The 16,376-nt window shown below is 40.4% G+C and overlaps 1 non-coding gene across 1 annotated transcript; it reads right to left on the reverse strand.

Annotated features, from left to right (window-relative positions):
- Positions 1 to 223: 223 nt before the first annotated feature.
- Positions 224 to 330, reverse strand: LOC140824917 (small nucleolar RNA R71). Its single transcript, XR_012116532.1, has one exon. It is a non-coding gene; the product is annotated as a small nucleolar RNA R71 (small nucleolar RNA).
- Positions 331 to 16,376: the final 16,046 nt, after the last annotated feature.

Raw genomic sequence — 16,376 nt, forward strand, 5'->3', positions numbered from 1 at the left:
CACTCGACGACCCTAACTCTCATATAGCTGACTTTCTTGAAATTTGTGATACTTTTAAGTTTAATGGCGTGTCTGATGATGCTGTTCGTTTGCGTTTATTTCCATTTTCACTGAGAGATAAGCTAAGTTGTGGTTAAACTGTTTGCCTGTAGGGTCTATTACTACATGGGAGGATATGGCAAAGGCATTCCTGATCAAGTACTTTCCTCCGTCGAAGACTATGAAGCTTAGAGCCGAGATTACTACTTTTGCCCAATATGAGCAAGAGTCACTTTACGAGGCATGGGAGCGCTACAAGGACTTGTTGAGGAGATGTACACACCATGAGCTACCTCTCGGGTTAGTTGTTCAAACTTTCTACTACGGTCTGCTTACTCCTAACCGTACTATGATAGATGCTGCTGCCTGTGGTAACCTACTGAGAAAGACGGCGGAGGAAGGATATGAGTTATTGGAGGAAATGGCTGCTAGTAGCTATCATCCTCAGTCTGATAGGCAGAGACGAGGTGCTGGAGTTAATCAAGTTAATGATTTGTCGGTGGTCTCAGCACAGTTAGAGGCTTTGAATAGAAAGATTTATGGGATGAGCATGAGTGGGTCGGCTATGCGACTGCAAGAAATTTTCTGTGATAAATGTGGGGGTGAGCATGATGTACAGGATTGCCAAGATGGCAATTCATTCTATATGCCTGAGGGAGCACCGGTAAAACAAGTGGGATTCCAGAACAGTCCTAGAAATGACCCTTACTCGAACACATATAATCCGGGATGGAGGAATCACCCAAACTTTTCATGGGGAGGTCAAAACAACCAAAATCGCCAACAAAGAGGTCCACCATATGGGATGCACCAATGATTCAAGCCAGAACCGCCTCGGGAGGAGAAGTCCAATTTAGAGCAAATGATGACTAAATTTATTTCTGCAACAGAGACGAGATTTCAGAATCAAGATGCATCCATAAAAGGGTTAGAGAATCAAATTGGACAATTGGCTAAGTTGATTGCTAATAGGGAGCAAGGAGCTTTGCCAAGCAACACGGAAACTAACCCAAGAGAACATGTGAAGGCTGTGGAATTGCGTAGTGGAAAAGCACTCGAGTCTAATGAGGAAAAGACCAAGTACGGTGAGGATGAGGTGGAAACTCGAGGAGGTAAGTCTTCTAACTCTACATCTACACCTATTGCACAAAATAAAATTGTTATCCCTCCACCTTTTCCTGCAGCAATGAAGAAAGCTAAATTAGATGCACAATTTGGTAAATTTCTTGAGATATTTAAAAAATTGCATATTAACATTCCTTTTGCTGATGCTTTATTGAATATGCCAAGTTATGCAAAATTCTTGAAAGATATCTTAGCAAATAAGCGGAAGCTAGAAGATCATATGACGGTGAATTTGACCGAAAATTGCTCTGCTTTAGTTCAAAACAAGATGCCTCCTAAGCAAAAAGATCCAGGGAGTTTCTCTATACCTTGCATTATTGGCGACATTAATTTTCATAAAGCTCTATGTGATCTTGGTGCGAGTATTAATCTGATGCCTCTTTCTGTGTTTAGGAGACTGGGATTAGGCGAGCCCAAGCCAACTAGGATGTCGTTGCAGCTGGCTGACAGATCTGTCAAGTATCCACGTGGGATTATCGAAGATGTGCTGGTGAAAGTGGATAAGTTTATTTTTCCTGCAGACTTTGTGATACTTGACATGGAGGAAGATTTAGAGATGCCTTTAATCCTAGGGAGACCGTTTCTGGCTACAGGGAAAGCACTGATTGATGTTGAGGAGGGGAAATTGAGACTGAGAGTTGGAGAAGAAGAAATTATTTTTGATGTTTTCAATACTCTCAAGCACACAATGCACAATGATAGTTGCTTTCGTATTGACGTCTTGGATTCTCTTGATTGTGATTTTGTGCAGGATGGATTGAAAGAACCATTGGAGGCCACTCTCACTACTGAAAAGCAGGAGGACGAGCTAGACGAGGAAAAGATGGAGATGGTAGCTCATTTGAATGCCATTCCACCTTGGAGAAAGCAAGTGAGGCTTAGACTAGAGGAATTGGGAGACAGAAAAGATTTAATGCCTCAAAAGTCAAGCCTAGAGGAACCGCCTACTTTGGAGCTCAAACCACTACCTCCACATCTCAAGTACGTATATTTAGGAGAAGATAATAAATTGCCTGTTATTATTTCCTCTTCTTTGACAGATGATATGGAGAGTAAGCTCATGGGAGTCCTCAAGGAGCATAAAGGAGCATTCGCTTGGAAGGTGTCGGACGTAAAAGGGATAAGTCCTTCGATCTGCATGCACAAAATTCTGATGGAAGATAAATACTCACCTCTAGCACAACCACAAAGGAGACTAAATCCAAAGATGCAAGAGGTAGTAAAAGCTGAAACCATTAAACTTCTGGATGCAGGTATTATCTATCCTATCTCTGATAGTGCGTGGGTAAGCCCTGTGCAATGTGTGCCTAAAAAGGGTGGGATTACTGTTATTCCTACTGAAAAAAATGAGTTGATTCCCACTAGAACTGTTACGGGTTGGCGTGTGTGCATAGATTATAGGAAATTGAATGATGCAACCCGTAAAGATCACTTTCCCTTGCCATTTATCGATCAAATGATTGAACGATTAGCAGGTCATGAATTTTATTGCTTTTTAGATGGATATTCGGGATACAATCAAATCACAATTGCACTTGAGGACCAAGAGAAAACTACTTTCACTTGCCCTTATGATACTTTTGCGTTTAGGCGTATGCCCTTTGGTTTATGCAATGCACCTGCAACATTTCAAAGATGCATGACCGCTATCTTTCATGACATGACTGAAAATTTCCTTGAAATCTTTATGGATGACTTCTCTATTTTTGGCTCCTCATTTAATGAATGTTTAGAGAATTTGAACTTGGTGTTAGTTAGATGCGAGGAGAGCAATTTGGTGTTGAATTGGGAGAAGTGTCATTTTATGGTTCAAGAGGGGATTGTGTTAGGACACAAGGTATCGGAGAATGGAATTGAGGTTGACAAAGCCAAGGTGGAAGTAATCGAAAACTTACCCCCACCTTCATCAATAAAAGGAGTTAGAAGTTTCCTAGGGCATGCTGGTTTTTATAGGCGTTTCATTAAAGATTTTTCCAAAATTGCTAAACCTTTATCCTCTTTGTTGATGAAAGATGTTGAATTTAATTTTGATTCTATTTGTCTGCATGCATTCGAGATACTCAAGGAGAGCTTGGTGACAGCACCTGTTCTGACGGTCCCTGATTGGGAGTTACCATTTGAGGTGATGTGCGATGCTAGTGATACAGCTGTTGGTGCGGTGCTGGGTCAAAGGAAGAACAAGGTATTTCATACCATCTACTATGCAAGTAAGACTTTAAATGATGCTCAATTGAATTACGCTACTACTGAAAAGGAATTGCTTGCTATAGTATTTGCTTTCGACAAATTTCATTCATACCTTGTTCTGTCTAAAGTAACTGTGTATACAGATCATTCTGCCCTAAAATACTTGCTTGCTAAGAAAGATGCGAAACCTAGGTTAATTAGGTGGATTCTATTATTGCAAGAATTTGATCTCGAAATTCGAGATAAAAAGGGTGTGGAAAATGTAGTTGTTGACCACCTGTCTAGGCTTGAGCATGTTAGAAGTAAGGGCAGTGACAATGATATAGATGACTGGTTTCCTGATGAACAATTGCTTGATGTAAATGCGTGCCCTTGGTATGCCAATTTTGCAAATTTTCTTGTCACTGGCACACCTCCACATAATCTATTGTTTCACCAAAGAAAGAAATTATTTTCAGACGTGAAATATTATTTTTCGGAGGAACCGTTTCTGTTTAAGATATGTGCAGATTCCATGATATGAAGATGTGTGGCAGAGGAGGAAACCAATCAAATTCTGAACCATTGTCATGACCGTGAGGTAGGTGGTCACTTTGGACCCATACGGACGGCATCTAAGGTACTTGAATGTGGCTTTTATTGGCCAACTCTTTTTAAGGATGCTTGTTTGTATGTTCTCAATTGTGATAGATGCCAACGCACAGGTAATATTTCCAACCGACATGAGATGCCCTTAAATAATATTGTTGAGTGTGAGATATTTGATGTGTGGGGGATTGATTTTATGGGTCCTTTTCCTGCATCTTTTACAAAGAAATTTATTTTGGTGGCAGTAGATTATGTATCGAAATGGGTGGAGGCGGAGGCTTGTGCCACTAATGATGCACAAGTGGTGTTAAAATTTTTGAAGAAACATATTTTTAATTGATTTGGTGCACCACGTGCAATCATAAGTGATGGTGGCACCCATTTTTGCAACAAAATTTTTGATAAACTGTTGGGCAAATATGGTGTCACCCACAAGGTTTCCACTCCATACCATCCCCAAACTAGCGGACAAGTTGAAGTGTCCAATCGAGAGATTAAGAGGATTCTAGAGAAGACGGTCAATGTGAATAGGAAGGACTGGTCCATTCGGTTAGATGATGCTTTGTGGACTTATCGTACTGCTTTTAAAACACCTATAGGCACTACACCATATAGGCTACTTTTTGGTAAAGCATGTCATCTACCAGTAGAATTAGAGCATAGAGCATATTGGGCGACCAAAGCACTAAACTTTGATTTTGCTCTTGCAGGTGAGAAACGATTTCTGCAGTTGAATCAGTTGGATGAGTTTCGAGGAAACGCTTATGATCTGGCACTATCTTACAAGGAACGCACCAAACGAGCCCATGATAAACACATCATAAGAAGGGAATTCAAAGTGGGTGAAGCGGTGTTGTTATACAATTCTCGTTTACGACTCTCTCCGGGCAAACTAAAGTCAAGGTGGTCAGGACCTTTCACTATAGCCAAGGTGTTCCCATCAGGTGCAGTGGTGTTGCATGATGTCAAGGAAGGGACGTTCACTGTGAACGCTCAAAGATTGAAGCACTATATCGGTGGCACAATTGAGCCACAAATTGGAGTCACTCGGCTCCATGACAGTCATTGAGGACATGGGTGACAAGTCGAGCTCTAGACTGTAAATTGAGAACTACTTCTACTCCCTATGTTGATTTTATCTTTTTCCTTTATTTATTAATCGCATCATTTGCATTTAGGTAGTTGCATGGCATAGCATTCATTGTTTTTATTTATTCTTTTTTCGAGAATGTCTCGCTAGGGCGGTCAAAACTGACCGCCCCAGCGAGCCCTCGCTTTTTATTCAAAAACATAGACGCCGAAAACGCCTCAAGTGACCGCCCCCGCGAGCGATTTTTTTTTTTAAAAAAATGGTTTTATGGCGAGAACCACTCGCTAGGGCGGTCCAGAGTGACCGCCCCAGCGAGAACTCGTATTTTTCAAATAAGTCGAGGCGAGAACCCCTCGCTACGGCGGTCAAAACTGACCGCCCCAGCAACCACTCGTATGTTTCAAATAATTTGTCACCGAAAATCACTCACTAGGGCAGACACTTTTGACCGCCCTAGCGAGTCGCGCAGACTATAAAAAAAAATATTTTCCCCTTTCTTCCCCACTTCGAACCCTACTCCTCCTCCTCAAATAATAGGCGCCTTCCTTGCTCTTTTGTGCTAAAGACCTTTATTTGTTGATTTTTCAGGGCAAAGACTCGATCTTGCTTTCTACAATCCACCCGGAAGCATTTAGACTACAATTTTTTTCAAATCCGGTCATCTTCCACAAATTCCGGCGAGCTTCTCCGGCGACCTTCAACAATTTTCCGGCGGTTGGATACTTTGTGCACTCCACTCTCTACATGGCACCCAAAAGATCTAAGGTAACTCATGGTGCTTCTAGTTCTCGGTCTACTACGTCTATGTTTGTGAATGATAATGCCAGGGAGAGATATGAAAATGCTAGACTACATAGGAAACCAATCCCTGAGCGAGGATTTAGCTCGTTTATTATCGATCAATTTGCAGAGTTCCTAGGAGCAGGAAGAGGGTGGACTGCCTTTGTGGCACAACCGAATGCAGCAGTGGTTCCGGTTGTGCGTGAATTTTATGCCAATGCTCCGGAGGGGAATGAGCACAAGGCATTTGTGAGGGGACGTCTAGTCCCGTATGATTCCCATACGATCAATGACATGTTGGGTTTACCGCCGGTGGATGATTCGGTGTTTCAGGCGTGGGTGCTTAACCCGGATTATGATTTGATTATTCGCACACTCTGTTATCCGGGCACCACGTGGAAACAACCGGGGACGTATACGGTTTTTCTTGAAAAATTTTTGAAAGTGGACGCAGCATTGTGGTATGCGTTTTTGTCTAAGAGATTGATGCCGGTCGGTCATACGAGTGATGTGCAGCGTGAGCGGGCGGTTGTTCTTTATGCCATCTATACTGGGATGGTGATTGATGTGGGCAGGCTCATTTTCGGACAGCTTAACATGTGTATAAACAGCAGCAATTTGGCGTTTTACTTTCCGACGATAGTGACTGAGTTGTGTGCCCGAGCGGGGGTGATATTTGCCGATGATGATGAGTGGTTACCGCCGATGAGAGCCATTGATGAGGCTCTCTATCGGTCCAAGAGGGAGAAAAGGCAGGCTGAGCTGCCCGAGGAGGTATTTTTCGATTATGGGGAAGCAACTCAACCACCTCCGGCCTTAGGACATGCACCACCACCTCCGCAGCCACGCCGTCGTGCCATGCGAGATCGCCTCAACGAATTGGGCGCTTGTGCCACTTATCAGACTGAGTACCAGGCCGTTAATCAAGCCCACATTCAGAACATCGAATACTTGGTGCAGGGGATCTCGACTCATTTGGGCATCGACACGTCCGGACGGCCACCTACACCAGCATACCCGCCACCCTTCCAGTTTCAATACCATTATCCTATGCCCCCAGTGGCTGAAGAGGGAGTCCCACTGCCTGAACATGACGAGGAGGATGATTTCTGACCAGGGGAGTTTACTGTTTCCCCTTTCTTTTTATTCTTTTTGCTTATTCTGTCGTTGAATTTGCATTCATGAGTTTTTATTTTTTTGGTTTTTAGTGTTTGTTTCGTTTTATGCACTGAGGGCATTGCACAACTCGTTTTATTCACTGAGGGCATTGTTTAGTTAATTGGTTTAGTTTCGTTGCATTTCTTTTGTTTGGTGTTGTCTATGGTGAGAAGACATAGTTTATGAGCCAATGATGATGTTGAATTGATAGTTTACAAAAGTATTGTTTGGGTCACTTCGTGAATGGTACTCTTGATTGTTAAAGCATGAATTTTGGTACAAAATTTGAACTTTTTAAGCACATATGTGTGGAGACTAGAATTTTGTAGGAATAATGGTGAAATTTGAAAGTTTTGTGTGGTTAACTTGAAAGGCACCATTTATGAGTTGATTTAGCATGTAAACCCGTGAAAATAAGTCGCTAATTGGGACCTTGAATGAGAAAATTTGATTTGCCTTGAATTTTACATTTACCTCCTTTCCAATGCACTGAATTAAAATGTCATACTCCTAACCAGATGTAATCCAAAGTATTATATTCTTAGCCTAGGGAGTACATGTGTGAAAATTGTGCATATATATATAAAAAAAAAAAAGAAAAAGAGAAGAAAGAAGGAGATGTAAGGTGAGGGGGAGCCGAAATAAAAAGAATGAAATTCTATTCCTAGGCTGAAAGTTGGAGATGTAAGGAGACGAGGAAAGTCAGACGAAAAGTCTTGACGATTGCACAATGAAAATGATCGGTGTACTCCCAACTTTTAGCCACTTGAGCTTATTTTCCTTCTTTTCGACACCCTTATCTGCACTTAAAAGTTGAATAAAGTTCAATTTATGGCTAGTGATAAATGGACACGGGGATGCATGCTAGTAAGACTTGTATTGAAGTGTTAATTGAGTGACTCGCATGATTTGATAATTGACCTATTTGAAGTACGAATGACTAGACCCATCATGACACACACACACGTTCAAATTAGTGTCGAGATTTATGTGTAGATGAGAATGAGTATTCGGTTGCGATTTGACTTGATTATGATTGGTAGTGGGAAAGTAAACTGAGGCATGAACATAAACGTTGTTAACTCACCATTGACATTTACTTGCGTTAGTTATTTCTTGTTTGAGTAATTTGTGGTTGTCGAGTTTGTTTAGTATCTCGTACTTTAACCTATTTTACTCGAGGGCGAGCAAAAGGTTAGTATGAGGGGGTTGATAGGACTCGTTTTTACGTGTTTTTAGTGTTGGTTTTGAGTCGCATTCATGCATCATATTAGTTTGTTTTAGTTTAATTTAGCATTTTTCTAGCATTATTTAGCATATGGCTGATCTCGTGTAGTTGGTGGTTATTTTGTAGGAATTGAACCAAAAAGTGGGAGAATATTTGCCAAAGCATCGAGAAGGACTCGCTAGGGAGGTCAAAATTGACCGCCCCAGCGAGTATGTTGGTCTGGCCGAGGAGTTGTTGTGCGAGCGTCTCGCTAGGGCGGTCAAAAGTGACCGCCCCAGCGAACCCAGAGACATGGCCGAGGAATTTTCTGCGAGAACCTTTCGCTAGGGCGGACACTTTTGACCGCCCTAGCGAGCCGCGAGATTTGAAAAGATTTGTTTCATTTTTTTATGGAATCTATCCTACACCATAGACCTAATACACGAGAGGGGCGCCGTTTTTCAGTGGGGACAACATTATTTTCATCATATTTTCTGGGAGAAAAGGCGAGGAGCAAAGGAGATTTCGAAGACCTCGAGATTTCCACGCGTCGTGGCCGTCATCCGTCGTCATCTTTAGTATTTTCATTATTCAATTTTTAATTCTTAGATTGTTGGTTTTTATTATGAATTTTAGTAGCTAAACTCTAGATTTGTTGGGATTTGAGGGGATCCTACCCCGCACTCGGTGTTTGATATTATTCCTCGACGTGTTTATTAGTGATTTGTTTATGCTATTGTTCTTTCTTGTTTCAATCGAAGCCTAGCTAACTTCCTTTGATTATTTCATGTTGTTAATGATTTTGATAGAATAATTAACAATAGGATCGAATAGTATAGACCACGGATTTACAATTTTAGTAGATATACGGAATTGGATACGTGTCGATAGCGATAATTCACCCGGATGAAAGCTAGTGGACTCCATAGAACGTAATGCAATCTTGAACTGTTAAATAATTGAGGATACTTGATTACTGCATGTTTATGATTAGTATTAATATAGCTCGACAGAGTATATTAATTAGTCTAGGGAATTCCGTCGAATGCACAATTAAAAGTCGAGTGTAATTATTTAAACACAAGTGGTAGGTGAACTGACAATTCCCAACAGATTCGTTTCTCATTTGATCTTAATCCAAATTAATCATTGCTTTCTTTGAAACGTTTTCTTTGCATTTTAATTAATTTAGTTATTTGATATACAGTAGTTTAACCATCAACTCATTCTATCGTTGCTAAAGAATTTTACTTGAAAATAAAAATATTGTAACGCAGTCCTTGTGGATCGATACTCGTATTCACTTACGTTTATTATAACTTGACTATCGTGTACTTGCGATATTTAAATCGAGCTTTCAATTATAAAATAAATTTTGGGACTATTCACTGTGCAAGTTTTGCTCGACCAGGAACAATTCTCTCAGGTGGATCCACGAGATTCCACACTTGGTTCGAATGCATGGAATTCATCTCAGATTCCATTGCTTCAAGCCACTTGGATGAATCGGCATCGAATAATGCTTCCTTGAAGGTCCTTGGATCACATCCAAGGTTAGGCTCATCATGGTCCTCTTCAAGAAGCAGACCATACCTCATAGGTGGTCTCGAGACTCTCTCGGATCTTCTAGGAGCTCGTATCTCCTCTCTTGGCTCTTCGGGTGTGGGTTCTATAATTGTGGGTGTCTCTCGAACCTCTTCGAGTTCTATCATCTCGCCTTTTCTATCCAATAGAAATTCTTTTTCCAAAAAGGTTGCATTTCTAGAAACAAATACCTTTGTTTCTTGGGGATGATAGAAGTAATATCCAACAGAATTCTTTGGATATCCCACAAAGTAACATAAAATGGATCGACTATCCAATTTATCTCCCACTACCTGCTTCACATAAGCAGGGCACCCCCATATTCTAAGATAAGAATATTTGGGTGGCTTACCCATCCATATCTCATATGGATTCTTGTCAACTGCCTTTGAATGGACATTGTTCAACAACAGTGCCGCTGTCTCAAGCGCATATCCCCAAAAGGATGGCGGCAACTCTGTGAACCCCATCATAGACCGAACCATGTCCATCAAAGTCCGGTTACGACGCTCCGAAACACCATTCAACTGTGGTGTAGCTGGCGGAGTCCACTGTGAGAGAATCCCATTCTCCCTAAGATACTCTTGGAACTCGGCACTCAAGTACTCACCACCTCGATCCGATCGAAGTGTCTTGATGCTTCGTCCCAATTGCTTCTCTACTTCACTTCTGAATTCTTTGAACCTTTCAAAGGCTTCAGACTTGTATTTCATCAAATACACATACCCATACCTCGAAAAGTCATCGATAAAGGTGATGAAGTAGGCATGTCCATGCTTAGTGGTGATGCTAAGTGGACCGCACACATCGGTATGGATCAAATCCCATAACCCTTTGGCTCGCTTCATATGGCCCTTAAAGGGAATTTTGGTCATCTTTCCTTTTAGACAGGATTCACAAGTCGTGAGAGCATTAATATCAGACATATTAAACATGCCCACTCCCACTAGCTTGTTCATCCTTCTTAGGGAAATATGTCCTAATCGAGCATGCCATAATTGTGCCGAATTTAGAGTATCTTGTTTGCGCTTGTTTGTTGTTGTTACAGCTTGGACATTGTTAAGTGGAATATCTTTCAATGTTTAGGTGTAGAGATCGTTTTCAAGTTCTCCGGTACCAATTAAACATTCGTTCTTGTAAATGTTGCAAACACCTTTGCTAAATAGACAAGAAAATCCATCTTTGTCCAACATAGAAATGGAAATAATGTTTTTCACCAAATCTGGTACAAACAAAACATCTCTCAAAACAAACTTAAAATCATTGTTCAAATGCAAGTAAACATCTCCTACACCCTTGGCAGCAACTCTTGCTCCATTGCCCATCCTCAAGAAGGTCTCACCTTCCCTGAGCCTCCTACTTCTTCCCATCACCTGCAAATCATTACAAAGATGTGAGCCACAGCCGGTATCCAATACCCAATAAGTAGAGTTAATTAAAATGTTTACTTCAATATAGAACATACCCTTTCCAGAACCCTTCTGGGCAAGATATTCCTTGCAATTACGCCTCCAATGTCCAGGCTTCTTGCAGTGATGACAAATATCAACAGTCTTGTTAGCTTTATCTGGTGTAGCTACCACAACGGGACTCGGAGCTTGCCTCTTCAAGGGCACGTTCTTCTTGGGAAGTTGGAAAGAACGTTTCTTCCTCTTCCCACGTGGATCGGTCTTCGTACCAGATGAAGAACCCACATAAAGAACCAACTTCTCTTTCTTGATGGTGGACTCAAAAGTCACAAGCATGTTCACCAACTCCTCAAGGGTCGGCTCCATCTTGTTCATATTGAAATTCACCACAAAAGGATCAAATGAGCTAGGCAGCGATAATAGCAACAAGTCGGTGGTCAACTCCGAAGGCAACATCAAATCCATGCCAACAAGCTTGTCCACGAGCCCAATCAACTTTAGGCCATGCTCATGGACCGAGGCCCCATCTCGCATGCGCAAAGTGATTAGCTCCTTGACGGTAGCATGCCTAAGAGGCCGAGTCTACTCACCAAAGAGCTCCTTGAGGTGCAAATGAATGTCAGCAGCACTCTTTGCACCCTCAAAACGCCTCTGCAGCTCATCATTCATAGAAGCCTGCATATAACACTTGGCCTTCAAGTCATGGTCACACAAATCCTTGTAGGTCTGCAATTCCTCAGGAGTGCAGTCAGTCGGAGCCTTATCAGGGGGCGACTCAGTCAGTGTATATGCAATCTTTTCCGAGTTCAAGACGATTTTCAGGTTTCTTAGCCAAGTGAGGTAGTTAGGTCCGGTTAACACATGTTTTTCGAGTATGGCAGAAAGCGGATTGCGAATTGAAGACATTGTCAAATAGTACTGAAAAGTATACAGATAAATGTTAATGACTATTTTAAAATATTTAGTAAGATATAAAGTATGGACTTTAACTTTATAAATGTTTACTCCCACTGTTTTGACATCTTTCACTACCCTCTAGTGAAAACAGGAAACTTCTTTCCTCAGTAGGTACGTAAGGTCCAATTAGCGAATCATGATCCCGAATAATATCAGCCAATCACAATTCCTAAAAGGTAGTTTCCAATTGCATCACAATGCAACCCTCTACGTAAACTTTTGTCTCACGTTTGATTAGGACCCAATAATATGACGTCGTTCATCTTCACGTGTCAAGCCTTACCCATTGATGTTGAACCTTAATGGACGGTCGCCATGAGTTCCCTCAATAATATGAGCCAAAATCATGGGAGTTCCACGTAGTTCACATCACTATGTCAATGGATGTCACAGCTTTCCGGCACCCAAAGCTCCCCCAATAATATGAGCCGAGCCCCGAGTACGGGTAGCGTTCATCATGCACCCATTGTCGATGGAAGACATGGAAATTATAAACAAATTTATAATTCCCATTTTCGTGCTTGATATTAATTTTGAATCTTATTCAAAATGAGGGTTTTTTAATTTTGAAAGGTCTCATCATTAATTTTTATTTTAAAAGCTCGTCATGTTTGATCGTATGTTTTCCGGATTCATGCAACTTTGTTATTATCATAATAATAACGCACATACTCATTATTTATAACATATCATGCATATATTATAAATAGTAAACAAAACAAGGATGATCAATCGCCCCAATACTAACGGACCGTGTGAGCTAAACATGGGCCTAGGTCCAATCCTAGGGAAATGCATGGGATGCAAATGCAACTATTACATTAGCTTCCAATATTTACATGTCTTCGATCTTCATAATCATCATGGCCACCATGTTCCAATCTTGATCATCCACTATACTAATATTTACAAATAAATATCCATGGCAAATAAGGATACATCTCATGGGGTGGGAACGGGCCATAAACCAAGCCCACTTTAAATTTGATAATTATTACAATCATTCAACACAAAATATCCTAGCATACACCTAGTAAATTGGGCTTGGGCTTTTGATCATTCTTCATGCATAATATCACATATCATACACCATCAATTAATTATCACAATAATTAATTGATCCAATATTATATATCTTGATCCAATCACTAACCGCCACGATTATAAACTAAATTAACAAAGTATACAAACACCTTTGTCTACTTTCAAATTAATTTATTTATAACCGAATTTCTTGTAAATCACCATTTACTATAAATATTTAAAGTCCAACTTAAAATACTTATTTCATGAGAAAATGTTTGCAACTTTTGTAATTTTAAACTTAAGGGCCCAAAAACTTATTTTTCACCAAAAACATTTTGGCCCATTTAAAATTCACAATTATGTTAGCCATCAAATGGCCCAACAACTCAAGGCCCATGACACTTTGATAATCCAAAACACTTTTGGAAACCCTAGTCGTCATCGCCGTCGCCGAAGCTCCGTCGCCGGATTCCGGCCAACATGCCAAAAAAATATTTTTTTTATTTTCGAAAGGGGCTGTTCCGGCAGCCCCTCGGGCTGCCCTTGCTGCCCGAAATGGGCAGCCCCTCGGGCAGGCCAAGCTGCCCGAAATGGGCAGCAACTTGCTGCCCAAAAGCCGCCCCAAATCCGGCCTTGAATCGTTGCAAAACTTCACCTCATGCGGTTAGAAATCGATCTCAACATAATATCTTGTAATTGCTACATAAAATTGTAACCATAGCTCTGATACCACTTGAAATGGGATCGGTTACGGTGACCGGAAGCGCAACGGAAGTTCAAAAATCGAATTTTACACAAGAAAATTTCGACCACCATGTTCTTTGTGTAGCGAATACAATAAAACACAAAGATGACATTCATAGTGTGTTTAGAAATGTACCTATCAATCTTAAAAGATTGATGATGGCTCCAACTTAGTTGATATACAACTAAGCTCTTCAATGGCAAGACAATCTTCAAGCTTCCTTTGAGCCCACCTTGCTCAAATATTAAGCCCACCACCAACTAGCTAGAACCACTCTAATTTTGCACTAGAAAAATTAGAGCATTTTTCAAAGAGAAGTTTTTTTCATTCCTCAACACTTGAAGAAAAAATTGAGAGAAAAATGGGAGAGAATGTGTGTGTATATTTCGGCCATTGTAATGCTTGAATGGGGGAAGGGAGACTTGTCTTGGTCTTGCAAAAAGTAGAGACAAAAGTAGCATGCCAAGCCTTGATAGTTGCAAAAGTTGTCTCCAACCCTTCACCTCCCATGCATGCATATATTATATGGTTTTTAACAAATTAAAAAACCATGGACTAAATTTAATTATCTCAAACATATTTGAGACTAATCAAACATTACTTGAATTTACTCAAGTCCACTAGTTAAATAATTTATTTAAATTGAGCTTTACAAGACTCAATTTAATTTAATTAATTCAACACTTGAATTAATTTAATTATTTGGACTCTACTAGGTCCACTAGTGTTTAATTAATTCAACACTTGAATTAATTTAATTTATCCATAATAATGTATATGAAAATCACAATTTTCAAATACATTATTCACTTGGCCAACTTTTAATTTAGGAACACTTCCATAAATTAAAATTTACATTTCTCTCATAGAAGTCATACTTCTATTTTTCTTACGCTTATAAACTCCTTTATAAGCCGTTCAACATATTGAACTATTTTACTTCTCAACGGGATCTAGAAAGCCAGCACTTGTGTGGCCCTCAATGGTTCATTGATACAACTAGCCGTGGGTTCACATCTCCATGTGATTCGGACTAAACATGTCCTTATATGAGCATACCCCAATTGCTCCATTCTTACTTATCAACCCCTTGATAACAAGAACGCCAGAACTCAAGTCTGATAGTACCCAACCAACCATGTTAAAAGCCTAGCAACATCGCTTACATGATTCCCTAGGTATCAAATGATAGTGCCTGGAAGAACCATTCAATTATGGTTAGCGTACAGTACGGTCCCTTCAACTCATATATCCCGATCGATTCGACAACCATTGGTTTATCGAGAGTTGTCAATGAATCGATACCATGTGTCATGTCGTAGTTGCATCGATGGTGTAATCTATGAAACCCCTTTCATAATTACCACCATAATCTGATCAGAGATTTCAATCTACATACACATGAGAACACATAGGATATCCATACCCGAAGGTAAGCGGTGAATCCCCGACTACAATGCATCGACTCCTATATGTTTCGACAGAACACCCAACCTTGCCACCTGATGACCCCATGAGAGTCGGTAAACAAGCCAAAGTGTAATTCTAGCACATAGAGTCTCAATGTTGTCCCGGGTCATAAGGACTAATGGTGTACAACCATAAACTAGGACCTTTCCACTCGATAAGTGAGAACCACTTGGAAAGTCCTTTATGGAGGGTTGTTCAGTGCACTCTACCAGGAGCACCTATCTGCGTGATCGGACATCACAATGTCCCCTACCAATGAAACATGGTACTCACATTGCAGATACTAGTCTCTAACTCGAGCGGCCTATATCCTTCTTAGCGGCGGCTGAATCGACTAGGAACTCTTTAGAATATACAGTATTCCAAATATGAGTTTCATGATACTCATCATATGAGCATCTCATATTCTTTCTACTATTTGTATATTCAAGGACTTTATCTATGCAACTAGCATGGGTATACAGATAAAGAAGTGCCAAAATAATAATTTCAAATATTATCAAAATAAAGATCGTTTATACATAGAGTTTCATTGTGAACACTCGGCCAACACTTGGCTCGACGGGCACCTACTCTAACACTTATTCGTCTAGAGAAATATTCACTTCTGCTCTACAACTTTCTTCTCCTAGTATTTTTTGTTTTTCTTTTTGTTCCTCGCTTCTAAAATAGCATGTTTGCACTTGTTACGATCTTCTTGAGATGCATTTCGACAACCAGATACATTTCCAGGTATATTTTCTATGTGATCCTTGATTTTATACACTCCAACAGACATCATTTTCCCACACAACTTACATTTAACTTTGTCGAGGTTCTTAGGATCAATCAACAATCAAAACTCCCATCCGATGTCATTTGACTTTTTCTTAAGAATCACATATTTAGGCTGAGTGAAGGATGCAGTCGAGGATGGATTGCTCGCCATTGTTACCCTCCAAATCTTGCTGAATACAAAACACTTGAACCTTTTCAGAAATAGACCTGCACCAAGAATAGGATATGTAACAG

Source organism: Primulina eburnea, chromosome 2 (genome assembly GCF_022965805.1).
Source record: "Primulina eburnea isolate SZY01 chromosome 2, ASM2296580v1, whole genome shotgun sequence".
Taxonomy (NCBI): Eukaryota; Viridiplantae; Streptophyta; class Magnoliopsida; order Lamiales; family Gesneriaceae; genus Primulina; species Primulina eburnea.